The sequence below is a fragment of the Osmia bicornis genome, chromosome 12 (genome assembly GCF_907164935.1).
Source record: "Osmia bicornis bicornis chromosome 12, iOsmBic2.1, whole genome shotgun sequence".
Classification (NCBI taxonomy): domain Eukaryota; kingdom Metazoa; phylum Arthropoda; class Insecta; order Hymenoptera; family Megachilidae; genus Osmia; species Osmia bicornis.
In genome coordinates, this window is record NC_060227.1 from 413,834 (window position 1) to 427,310 (window position 13,477).

Consider the following 13,477-nt stretch of genomic DNA (forward strand, 5'->3'; position numbering starts at 1 on the left):
AAGTTAGAAAATACTGGCTTATTGTAATACGATGTAGGTTGACGTAAGTGATATCTGGCAAGCAATTCCAGATGGAACACGCAGGAGATTATCAGCGAATTAATGATCATCGAATCCTTTTCAATACAATCCATTATTAATTGCTGACGATGACAGACCAGCTGTGATCGTTTAGAATCGCAATGGAAAAACCTGTTTGAAATCGATGCAACTGACTATGAGTATACTTAATTCCCATCGTTACAAGATGGCAAGCGTTACGTGTTCTTACATTAAACGGAGTTATTTTTCTTGAAGCTCTTTTACGCGAAACAATCGAGCTTTGTTGTTCAGATATTCTTGAAATTCTTCTTGTACAACGCGCGATAAGGATCGTCAGAATTTTCAACAACCTTTGTGGCTGAGGCGCATTGAATTGTAAATATCGAAGAAGGTCGAGCAACGAGATCACCGATTGGCCACGTGTTATCGATGCCAATGGCTTAGGTAATACGGTAAAACGTACCGTAAGGTAATTGCACGAAACGTTAAGTAGGGTTTCATTTTTGTTAAATCAACATTTATCGCGTTTAATCAGGTTTCAGTGTCGCATCGCGTCGACCGTATGTTTCTCGAACGTTTCTCCGTTTCGTGAGATTTCCACATATTCGCGTGTGCGAGCGCAATGGAAGAAACCTGACGACGATAATTTAATTAACAACTTACAACTTTGATCGAGATTCTCGCTCGGTTCTAACTCTTTCAACTGTAAAAATCTTCAGGAGATTTCTCGTTTCGAACGAATGAATATTTAAAGAAAAAAAAAAAAAGGAATCTTTGAACGAAGACAGAATGGAAAAGATAGTAATATGCGAGGACAAAGGTCACGATCATGATTACAGCTCGATTTAACAACGATTTTCCCTGGAGATTCGTGCGTCACTAGATCCGCGAAGGAAACTCGTTCACGCGCGGATAATTTACTTATTCACCGCTAATAAACCGACACAATACGCAATTTGGTGATTACGGTGAATGAACGTAGATCTTGAGAACGTTGTTCGACGTTCACGGTGCAATTGAGGAGCATAGAGTCTCGAGCTTTTATCAACCAGACGAACTAAGAATTACGATAATCTGACATCAGCAGATATCGCTCATTGTTAGCGTAAGTGTTCAATATGTACCTGTTTCGCCTCCCAGAATGAACTTTGTACATTTCGATCGATACCCTAACAAGACAATAAAAAATAAATATTAAACTCGTCGAGCAGTGACGTTGGTGGAAAATTGTTGATGATACGACACACGAGAGGAGCATCGAAATCGAAGAAACGCGAGTTGAACGATGTCATGGTTCACGCGACACTTCTGGGAGGCGTGACAATTTATGACTTTTCGACCTACTATCAATCGAGTTTAATGCGCACGGGTCAATGGCAACGTTATTCCTCTCTGCTGCACCCTTCTCGCTCTTCCCTGTCGATAAGCTTGTCTGCCAATTAAGCTTACCCGAACACGCGAATCCCTGCCGCGAATAACCGTAACCACCACGAGATCTTTTCACGAGCAAGTAAATATTTTCTGATCGATTTCCACTCGACGTGCGAGCTCTGCGCACCCAACGGCCCTCAACATTCGATGTTGAAACGTTTCTATTCTTTTCACAATTACCAATCTATGTATCTGGAAAGCTCGTAAGTTTCGTTCGGTAAATACGTAAGATCGAGATCGATCGTGAATCGAAAACAAGCCCTTAAAATCCCTTCCAACTTTTCGGTTGGCGAATAATCAAATATAGGTACACGCTTCGTTTCACAAGCAGAACATTTGAAAAATTTCACTTTCTAGTCGAACGAACTTTCGTTTCGAGCATCGTTATAATTAGCAGTTCGGTAAACTTGTTCGTAAGCTGCACGCTTCGATTGACTTGTATTTACAAGCGAAAGAGATTCGTAATACCGTCACGAACGCGATCAGACACTCGTCGAGCGTTTCACGCGTAGCAGATATGTATTCAAAAGAGAAAAGAAGAAGAGGCGATCGTAACATCGGTGTTGCGTAACGCTTACCTTTCTCACTTTCCCTTCGATCTTTCGATGAACCTCGATGAGCACAAGAACTGTTCCGTGCTCACCCACGTGCCAGATACACTCCGTTTCCTCTTTGCTCCGCAAAACAAAGACCACGCGGGGCTTGCAACCTTGGCCTTTCCAACGCCAGATTCATCCAGCTGTCCAGTCTCTAGCGTAAAGTTTATCCTTCGCGGGCTTCTTTCGAAGTCATTAGCGTAACACGGTGGAGAGGGAACGGTCCAGGTGAAGCAGCCTTTCCTGACACCGATCCAGTAACTGACCTTCTCAACGCAACCGGTTCTCCAGCAGGTCTCTTTTTCTTCTTTTCTTTTCGTTCGCCGTTCACCTCGCGCACACCTTGCTACAACTGGACGACTAATGTTTTCGAACGGCACGGAATGATAGAATAGAACGATAAAGAGGTAGGAATGGAACGGAACGCGAAGCGGAGTCGAGTCGAAGCAGCCGGCGTCTCGGCGTAGACTGGCGAAGAGAGGTGACCGGCCGCGAGTCGTCGTCTCGTCGTCGTCGTCGACGTCGTCGTCGTCGGCGGCGTCGACGAGAAGAACGAACGACGGCTGGCGCGATTGGTCAGAGCCCGTTGGGTTTCGTGTCTGTAGATTGGTTGTCGCCGACCGCCGACCGCCGACCGCCGACCACCGACAGTCAACGCGCTCTTTAATTGAGTCGTACGGATATAGAGCGATTAAATCCGCGGGAAAGCAGGCAAGGTTACGGATAATGGAATTTTACGCGACATTAGCGAGCATCGATTACGGTAATTGTCGAACCGAGTAAAGTAACCGATAGTAAAGTGCGACAGTCGAGCATTCAAAAATGAATGGATTCGACGCGAAGCGCGGGTACCCGTGTTTTCGGGTACAGACACGAAATTAAAGTCCATGGAAAGGCCGGATACCGAGACACGCGATATCTTCGGTCTGCTGAATTTCACTACGCTTCCTGTGCAGGATATTCAAACGAGCGAGTGAGCGACCAAAACGAAAGTATCAACTTGTTCCGAAAGCAAACTTTGATCGTGATCGTCGAAACGTATCCGGCTAAATATAAAGGAAATACGAATCATACGTTCATCGGGTGACTGGTCGGTTGACCTATAGTCCGTCCATCGAGACGAACCAGTTTCCCAAATTCGAAACAATCGTATCGTTGATCGTTACGATCGTGATCCAGGTTACGCTTCGAACTCGAAAAACGTGAATAATACTGGTATTGTGGGTGGTTCTGTTCACTTTAGAACGTTCTCTAAATATGTAAACTAACAATTTCTCTTTCATATTCCTTCGAAACCCTTAATTAAACAAGCGAAGAAATTATCGTGGTTTTTTTGAGCTTCTTTCAACGGGCTCATAAATCGTAAGATAAATCTTTCGCAGAAAGTGGAATCGGTCGACCGATGGAGGAACAAGTTGCTCCCAACTTTTCCCAGAATTCAGCACCGCTATATCGAGCAGAATCTCGTTATTTTCCACGCAATTATATCTTGGGCCTAATTAAAGCGATTAAACGTTCGTGTGTATCTTTGAACGATACACACAGGTGCTCTGCAGGAAGCTTCGCACCGCGATCTTCTCACGGTTAGTGTCAACGCGTACACGTTGCTTCGCGTCCGGTATGTATTCTTCAAGAATGTGTGCGCCGCGCCGCTTCTCTGCATAGCGCACACGAGCAAGGTGTTAAATATAAAAAGGTAAAAGAGGTTTGCGCCGCGGGCGTGAGACGCGAGGAAACAGAAACGTCGCTCGTTCGCCTTTTCCAAACACAATGAAATCTGACGCCATTTTGAATCGACCTGTTGGCACCGGCTACTTCCGTTTAAAGTTAGAAAATTTTCACCCCTGCAAACTTCTCTACTCTTCCAATAATTTCGAAACAGAATTGAACCTTTTCGTCAAACAGTTTGTTACGCATTCAACACCTTGCGAAGTACGAGAAATAATCTATTTCTCTCTGTTCGAGCGTGTCTGCAAAAAAAAAGCGGATAGGCATCATCAACTCTGTCCGATCGAGTTCGTTTTGAATTCGATTCTCTCGCATAAAACGTCCCGCTGCTGATCCGCGTAATACCGGCCTTTAAATTCGGCCATCGACCTATGTTCTCTGGTGCTGGTGGAAAGTGGGCACGCTCTCCGTGCAAAAACTGATAAGGGAAATATATATTCCCACTTGACTTGCTGCCTTCTATACTTGCTTTTTTTCGCTCCCTTAAGCTCCAGAGCGCTGACGAGGTGTCTTGGAGGCCGGCCAATTTACACCCCACTGTTCTTTCCGGCAGCCGGATAAGAAAGAACGGTATCGAAGTAATTTCTTTTTCCTTACTGTGGAATTCAAGCAAATACGTACAATACGAATCCAATACCTTTTGCGAACCGAAACACAAAGTAGGTACCTACTGAACGTTTTATCGTCGAGCATCTATTTTGCAAAGGGAAAACGAGCCCTCTTTCATGCAAAGCTAGTTCTTTTGCTATCTCAACGAAGAATCAGAGAAATAGCTGCTGGTTAATCGGTATGTCCCTCGATCTTGTTGCACGGTGCTCCAACTACCGTGGAACGAGATGGTTAAGTCTACGTAATTAATCGCCCTGTGTTCACGCTTATCATCAAGCCGATCGAGACACCGCACCGGCTAGATGTTACTAGCCTTATAACAGTGCCTTTACGCTAAATTAAGTTACTTCGAACGTTCTCGTTCATGCCGCTTTAGCTGACCGTTAATTGTCATCTAACGACCATGCGTTTTGGCAACCGCTCAAATCACCCGACAGATGGTTTACGTTACAATTTCCTCCTTGTGTCGATACGGTCGCGATAGAGTAGAAATTGTTCGTCAAACATTTGATCGGCTAATTGCAGAGGCCAGAAAATGGTAGTTGAAAGAATAGAATATGTACAATTTTCTAGGATAACTACATTGAAACTTGGTCAACCCATGCCATTAACTATAATTGCATATTATTACGAGATGACTCAACGTGAATTATCATGAAAATGGAAGGCTACCGACTAATGTGCTAACTGTGTTTCCCTTTAAAATTATAAACAGACAAATTAACCGACGTTCTATCTTGGCACCCGTTGGCTTTTATGTCGTAGCTCGTAACCTCGGAAACACAGCTCCATTCATCTCCACCTTATTATCCTCGCATTTCAATTACACGAATCCAGTTGCAAGAAGACAACCTAATTTCTTTGAAGGAACTGTATCCTGATTTTATGAATGAAGAGATAGATATTCAAACTATAGCCGATTGTTCTAAACGAAGCAAGATCACGAAGCGAAATGCGTATGTATCGTGTTACATATATGCAACTCGTAACACTGTACGTGTTGCGCGTATCAGGAAGTACACGGTATTTAGTAGGGAGAACAGCACTTGCCGCAAGTGTACTGCACTGTAAACCTAAAATCAACGATTATGGCTGAAATAGAGATGCAAGCGTTTACCACAAATGCGCAAGCACCAGGAATAAACTCCAGAATCAACGATCGACTGATGTTACGGCTACCAATAGCAACCTGCCTTTGCGATTTACATCGGATCCTGCCAGCTGGTTACAACGCAACGATTAGTGCAAACGATTCTTTTTCATATAGGTACCGCTTCTTTGCGTTTCTTTCGCGCAAAGAGAACGATAAAACAACTGATTTCATATTTCGAAAAAACTTTGCTTCTTACGCAACTTTTTCCTTGACGATATGCAAATCCACATACTGTGACGATATCTATGATACGAAGAGAACAGCTGTTCCAATAGTAATCCATATGTTTATTTAAAATAAGTTTTGAAATGGTTGGTTCGTAATGAAGCGAGTTCCATGAATTATGAAACAATCCGTATACGCGTCGAACTTTGCTCGCAACCAATATCGGGCATCTGTCTTATTCTTGGTCGTTCAAGGAAACGTGATTTGCATACAGCGAAAACTACGATACACTTTCTAAGGCAAGAATTCCAGTTTAAAGTTAAGAAAACTCGTAGTACAGGGTGGCATTCGTTTAGCGAAAACTGCAATAACCGGTGCAGCACGATTAAGAAGCCTTAGAGGTTGAGATTACGTTATCGAGGGTTCCCGAAATTGCACAACATTTCGCAATTCTGGCACGCCTAATCCCCAAGAACGGTCAGAGTATCCTGGCAACGATTTTCCCGCATTCGCTCTGCTCCCTACCGCTTCCAAATATAGTAGAACCGTTTTGCAATGTATATTCAACGGCGCGACAGGAGCTAAGCTCGGGATTTTCCATGACTCCTCGTCAGACTGTGTATCAATATCGTTATCTCCGCTATTTATTTTCATGTCTAAAAATAATAATTTTTTGACGCCAGATGATTGTAAAATAAAACCGGAACCAAGCATCTCTTATTCGATTCTAAACGTTGAGAGGTGGTAAGAGCGAAACTGCGAGAAGATGGAGGAAAGTCGAGACGGCTGCGCGGCGTTAAACGAGGAAATCCAGCTTGGTAGAATAAATGAGGTTTGTAAAATATTTTCAAGGGTGTTGGCTCGTAACGCGGGACACGTAGTTCGCATCGATCAGCGGCAGGCTCGTTTAAGGCAAGCAATATAGGAGAAGAGGTGCGAGCTAGCGGAACGGAGCACGTACTTGCCAAAAGCCAAGAGTAGCTGAGAGAAGCCTACACAGGGTAGGAGTTGGCCATTATCGTGCTTATACCCTTCCAGCCAACCTGGAAACACTTGCGAACCGTAAACTATCCAAAAATATCAATGCGTTCGAACTACTTCGAACGCGTTCGCTCGAGTGCTCCGAAAAATCGCAACGAAACTGAACAAAGTCACGATTTATTGTTTCACGGTTAGCCGGCATCCTACAAGGAAGAAATTTCCTTTCCGATCACGTTCGTTACAGAGCTTACGTAACCAATAAAAGCATCCAAGATCGAGCCTTTCTTTCCAAGCGAATCGTTTGAAAGTTTAACTTGGACGCTTGTAATATCGAGAACGATGGAAACTATGAGCGAGGAAAAATGATGATCGAGGAAATTAGCGTGCCGACGAACGTCAGGGACGTCCGTGGTCGACGTTGCGAACACAATTTACTCGAATAATGGAAAAATGCAGGAAAAAGAATTCTATGCATCGTGAAAATTAGCATTGAATTTTACGATAATAAATTCGGATTGTAGATGATTAAATACCTTTTTCAGGCTTTTTCCGGCTTTTTCCGGCTTTTTCCAATGAATCGAAGAAAATCAAGAGGCTTTTTATCCTTTCTGCTTTCTTTTTCTGCCAGTTCGCTCGTTTCCGTAGATGATTCGACGTGCAACACTGGAGAAGGGAAGGATAACTTTGCTAGCTTAGTTGCGGAAGGTACCGCAAAATAGCACGAATCCCGGCATCGTCAGCAACAGGGCAGAGTTTAACAAGGAAATTGTTAGACGGAGCGTGATTAACCCCGCCGTTGCGATAATAAACGAGCCACGAGCTTCATAACTCATCGGTGGCCCAGTCTCTTTCTTCTTTCTGATTACGTTCGCGTGTTCTTCCTCGCCTTGCTCAGCCTTTCAGTTTTAACTAACGCTTAATCAATGCGTTCCTAATTCCACGCTAATATCAAAAGATATTGGAACATTATTGAAAAGCAACACAGCAGCGTCTATCCGATTCCTATCGATCCTATCGAATTAAATTCCAAAGGAAATACACGCCAAAATTGAATCGTTACCACGTGACAATTTAGTAGAATTTTCACGCTTCTCGGTTGCGAGGATGGCCTCGTTTCTAATCTGCAACATTACATGACCACAAGGGGCCAAGAAACGTTGTTATCGTTCACCCAGAGAAGACAATAGAGTTAAAAAAAGAACTTTAACCATTATTAGGTTGATTTTGCAAACATCCATCCAGCGTGACGCGGAAAACTGACGCGTTATCATTATCTTAAACCTAGTTTAAGCAGCGTTTTCTTTCTACGGTCTGTAGACTGTAGACTGTAGACTGTAGACAGAGCGATGGAAGTAAAGTAATGTGGCAAGCAAAGCGTAAAGTGTTTCGTAAAGTTATGAGAATACGTTTATCGTGAGAGGGAGCGAAGGTAAGAGGAATTTCTTGGCGTAATTATCGTACGACATTGCCACGGGCGTCGCACGTGTTTGTCTCTAAAAGCAACCCTACATTATAAGTCGATTCGCTTTCATTAACGTTTCATTGCAGAAATTATAGCGAGTCGTTAAACCTGGTAACGTCGCAATGTTGCGGGTATTTTTCTTTTTTTAATTTAATGAATCATCAAGATAATGCTGGAATATATTCAGTCGCGTTTTAAAAACATTGCGTGTACCAAAAAGTAGACAAAAACTTGGAGTAATTGAATCGAAAAGCCGATAATTAAATTGAGTTTCGAGCAGTTGCTTTTTCCACAGATCAAACATACCTTCTATCGATACGAATACGAACGTAAAATACGAGGCTGAAAGAGAAATACGACCACCTGATACCTCTTGACGAAAAACTTTTTCCCGACGAACAAGCGCAATAAACTTCTAATTACTTTCGGATGAACATCAGCCTACACTCTCGACGATGAGCGAACGAACTTCGAATCTCATAAAATACCACGAGAGAACGAACAACGAGGCGAAATTTCACCTCGAACGACGGTAATTTAATATCGCGTTTTCCATTTACTAGAAATATTCCCGTATTTCGCCACGAAATACTGGGAAAATTTTCTTTTTACGCAACCGTGTTTAACGCGTCGAATGCCGCAGTGAAAACAGTCGTGTATGGTCAGACAGGAATTACAATTTGTATTCAGAATACTAGCAACATAATGAAATTGCGGAAAATGAAATGTTTGTATCTTGCAGTGTTCCATGCCGTACTGCACACGGACCGTTTTCACTTCGGTACTTAACGCGTAAATGACGAAAATACGAAAACGGGAAGATTGGCCTAAGTAGATTCAGCCGTGTCTGGTCAAGATAAGAACAGCTCATTTCGCGTTCACTGGCACAGTGAAAACAGACAGCCGTAGTAAGATGCATCGAACCACTTGACACTTGTGTGGCATAAAAAGAGTAAAAACAACTTGAAATTTTTGCAGCACAAAATTATAAATACCGTTTTAAAATAAATAAACGCGATGCAAGATATTTTTAGATATTATTCTGTAACCAAAAATAATTCCACAATACAAATTTTCTTTAGCTCTTTTGGCATTTTGCCTAGCTGTGCCCATCTGACCTTCGTGGTAGTCAACATGTTAAAGTTATCAAATAAAAAAAAACGCGCATTCTTTCTGCATTTTATTGAAATAATCGACCAAGTGGTGTCAACAATTCAGAGCATTTTAATATAGGTAAGTGGTAACGGCGTTACGTCAACCGAATCTTTAATAACGAGATTTATCGTAAGACAAACTGTACGCGTATCGACTTTTACATTATAATCCGTCGTCACAGAGCCAAGTAACTCGATGATCGATGGCTCGGTATAACCAGAAAATTCAACTTACCATCGAGACACGTTTTCCGTTGAATTTTCCAAAGCGAGCGCACGAGTTACCCCTTCCAATCCTGAATACTTTCGATGTCAAGAAGAAAATCTCATCTCATGTCATCGAAGAAAAGAAAAGAAAAGAAAGAAAGCCTTCTGCTTATTTGCATAAAAACTTTAGTAACTCTCAGACAGTTTTTCGATAAATTCTCAATCGCTCTCCTCCGGCCCGAAAAGTTGAATTTATTTTTGCAAGTAAAATCAGTCAATTTCGGATTAGCTTATCCGCTTAGGGACAATCCCTGTATAGGTATGATTTTCCATTTCCATTGGGTCGTTTTATATGGAATACCATGGCGCCGATTGCTGTCGGAATGGAGGAAAAGTCGAGGGAAAAGGGTAGAAAATTTGTGGCACATTGTCAGCCACAGCAGGCTGACGTTTATCGATGCGTGCATTCCATCTCGGCAGATTAAAAGCGGACTATCGCGCATTTAGGTCATCGCACACGCGGCCCCCATTGTTTTAACCTAATACGTCGCCGGCACTGGATTCGTTTCGAATTTTTCCCTCTCTGTACATTCACGTACACCCGTTTGATCGTCTACGTTCGTACCAATTGAAAAACTCTGTCTAGCTAGGTATTCGCGCAGTTTAATCGTTTCATTTATTTAATTGCGCCAGGCATCCGCGCTCGACTCTTTTTTTAATAAGAGAATAGAATTACAAAGAGAACAGCTGCCACGGTGGTATTAAAATAATGCTCGTTACAAGACCTCGTTAAGCGACTCGTTAAAAGCAGCACAGGCTAAATTAAATTCCAATTTAACAAACGAAAAGGTGTCCCGTTGAAACAAGTTCGATTAAACGATTTCTACCAGGCAAAAGAATACAATAGCGACGTGGAAACAATGATCGCATTGAAGGTATACCAAGCTCCACGAGGCGACGCAACGCGACCCCCGGCTCGACGTTACTGATAAAGAAGAAACAATGCGTGATTTGTCCTAGCGAATGATCGAATTTGCTCGTTAACTCTCCTTCAACGTCTGCTACGTTTACCTTTTGGTACAGTAACCTATTCCAATCGCTACTCTTGATAATGTCCGTTCGCCTGGTGTTTTAAATACCACTATTTCGTAAATAACTATAATCGTCCCGCTTGAAAGCGATCCTCGTTTCCAAGCAAAATTTGCACAGTAGTTCGTGCTTCGGATTCGACGGATCATGGAAATACGAGAATTAATTTCGTCATCGAAGAACACGCGCGAGAGATATTAATGTTTTCACAGCTGCGTACTTCTTAGGATCCATAACCGCTATAATTTTATATGTATAGAATCGTATTCGAGCCGCGTAATGATCAACGTCCACGTTATAATCAGTACGCGATACGGTAGTAATATAAATAAGGTGAAAGACAATGACGTAAAAAGCAACGTATTAGGCAGAAATACGGCGACGTGATACACCGGTCGTCAGAGCATTAATTGAACCGCCATGACAATCGGTGCCGGTTAGATATGTATTTTCTTTCCTTCGTGCTCTGGCTCGAACGTTTGTAAACACGAATTGGATGTAGGTACGCGCGAACATCGTAACAGTCTCGTGCGACCGTAGTCTCCGGATACACCCAGTAGTGTATCAGCAGTTACAAGCGAAACATCAGATAAAACGGTAAAACGTAAAATTTACGCGTAATTCAGTTTTAACAAACATTTCGAATCAACGAGTCGTTTATTCGTAACACGGAATACGAAACGTTTTTTGTCAACATCGATGACAACCCTATGGTTGTCGGCTGTCACGTGAGCGAGCGAGTGGAAAAAGTAACGAGAGACCGGATCGACGATGACTTTCGAACACCGTCGAACGTGTTTTGTTTAAAAGCATGTAAAGTACTTACGATCGTTCGTAGGTCCGGGTCACGGGAAATTCCTCGGATTCCAGTTGTTTTCGAGCCGCACGATGAGCCACAGCTTCCACGATCCGCGTTAGATTCCAGGACCATCGATACGAGAGAGCTCCTCCGCTTCTGTCACTCGTAATCGAATTCCAACGTTAATTCGCGCACACTTTGTCACTGTGTCAATTATCTTGGAATTGCGTCACAATAAACAAACGAGAAGCGGTACAGGCAGCATGTGATTGTACTGATATCGTATGACCGATATCGAGCATCTGAGAGGACGAGAAAGTCACGCTCGTACACGGACAGTTTGCAGGAGCACGCTCTCTCTGCTGATTCTCGGAGGCATGATCGCACGGTAAAACAGACACTGTCCTTAACGGGATAATCTACGAAACGTCACGTAGTTAAAAATCGTCTCGATGTTTGTTGACGAATGACTGTCGTACGGACTCGACGATCTCGCGGGACAGTTTGAGGACCGAAGAAGACACGGATCTCCGGTTCCGAGGATATTTACCGCGAACATCCTCGGAGAAGAGCTCTCGCGGAGACGGACACGCGATCAACAGCGCCTACGAGCGGTAGCGCCGGTAACTTTTGGTGTCAAAAATGGGAACGTAGTTTATTACTTGAGCCAGGACGCCATATTGGATGCGGTTGTTTTACGCACCACTCTCGTCATCTGACGGTCGTTTTCGGAACTAAACTCCTCGGTTACTTTCAACCTTTCTGGTTGCAAAAGCGGGAAAATAGTCGCGAGTTCGTTATTTTGCGAAGTGATTGTGAAAATACTGCAAGAAACGACCCTGAATCGAGAGAGAAAGGACCGTAAGCCGATCAGATCCTGAATCTTCGATAATTCGGTGAGTAATTCAATTGTTATATGTAGTAATGTAGAAATTTCTAATCGCGGCGTGTGTGATGCATGAATTTAAAATGGCGGTACTGCGATTATGGATTGTCAATGTGATTATTGAAAAATATCTCGTTTCGGTAAACTTTAGCCGACGGCGTACTTATTTTTCCTTTGTATACTCTCAATTTCTGATACCTTTTGAATATTATCTTTTTGGTAGAGAAGCATTAAAAGAGTTTTTCGAATTCAGCAATTCATTGGTTTTCAAAGCGTGCTGCACTTCTTTTCATATCGCGATCTTTACATTTTATTCTTGCAATTTCAAAGCGTACACGGAAATGGGGATTAAAAGGAAAATCTATCGGTTCGAAAATTTCGAGTTTAATCTGTTTAGTGAGCGAACTGTACAGTTTATGTACCAGAACTCCGATCGTTGAAATTGCAAGATCAAAGCGAAAAACTGGTCGAAATTCATGAAAAGTTACAAAAAAGTATCAAAGATAAAAAATTATCGGAAAATATTTACAGTTTCGAAAAAGTCTTTTAATTCTACGTTGAGCAGACGTTTTATAGTAGAAGCGAACGTTTTATGAGATTCTCCTGGTTCGATAAAAGAATATCTTGCGAATATACGAAATAAAACGACGGGAAGTCGAGGTCGAGAGATTATTGCGATGCTTCTGAAAGAGAAGGGCGTGCCCTCCTACCCTCTCTTTTTTCCACCTCCGTTACCACCCTCGTAATTTCCTGGAAGATCCGGTTTTTCACCACTAGTCTCGTCAAATATGTTTCGAGGGTGTTTCTGCCTCTGAAAATTTCCCCCTTTCCATTCGTTTCTTCTCTCTTTCGTAATCTTCTCTCGTTAATACAGCTCGGGTAGGAACAGAAAATTATTTCCAAGCAACTAGCTAAAAAGAAATAAATTTGCTTCTAGCTTACGAACAAGTAACTTGTCACCCGAGTGATATATGAACGGTAATTACTTGTAAACCATTGAGACTAAAATAAAATCTAAAAAGTTTTCCTCGGGCTAGTCAACGTTAAACCTTTTTCCTATAAAAAAAGAAAGGAAACAGGTATCTTGCTGATAGTCTCGAGGCCTTCATTTAAACGTTATTAAGCGTGATGTGTTCTATTGTTAAAAAGGGCTGAAAAAGAGGATGAAAAATGAT

The 13,477-nt window shown here is 42.5% G+C and overlaps 2 protein-coding genes across 6 annotated transcripts in view; one reads left to right on the plus strand and one right to left on the minus strand.

Annotated features, from left to right (window-relative positions):
* LOC114877587 (beta-1,4-N-acetylgalactosaminyltransferase bre-4-like) overlaps window positions 1-11,992 on the minus strand; it is a 30,128-nt gene extending 18,136 nt beyond the window's left edge. For 2 of the 4 annotated variants that reach the window (XM_029190349.2, XM_029190346.2), the window contains exon 1: window positions 11,444-11,992. The gene's annotated coding sequence lies outside the window, so the exon portion shown is untranslated. Of the gene's footprint in view, window positions 1-2,051; window positions 2,642-11,443 lie in introns of those variants that run through there. The other 2 variants (XM_029190348.2, XM_029190345.2) reach the window with 1 other exon arrangement.
* Window positions 11,993-12,140: 148 nt separating this feature from the next.
* LOC114877590 (paired mesoderm homeobox protein 2-like) overlaps window positions 12,141-13,477 on the plus strand; it is a 64,362-nt gene continuing 63,025 nt past the window's right edge. For both annotated transcript variants that reach the window (XR_006829952.1, XM_029190359.2), the window contains exon 1: window positions 12,141-12,312. The gene's annotated coding sequence lies outside the window, so the exon portion shown is untranslated. The remainder of the gene's footprint in view (window positions 12,313-13,477) is intronic.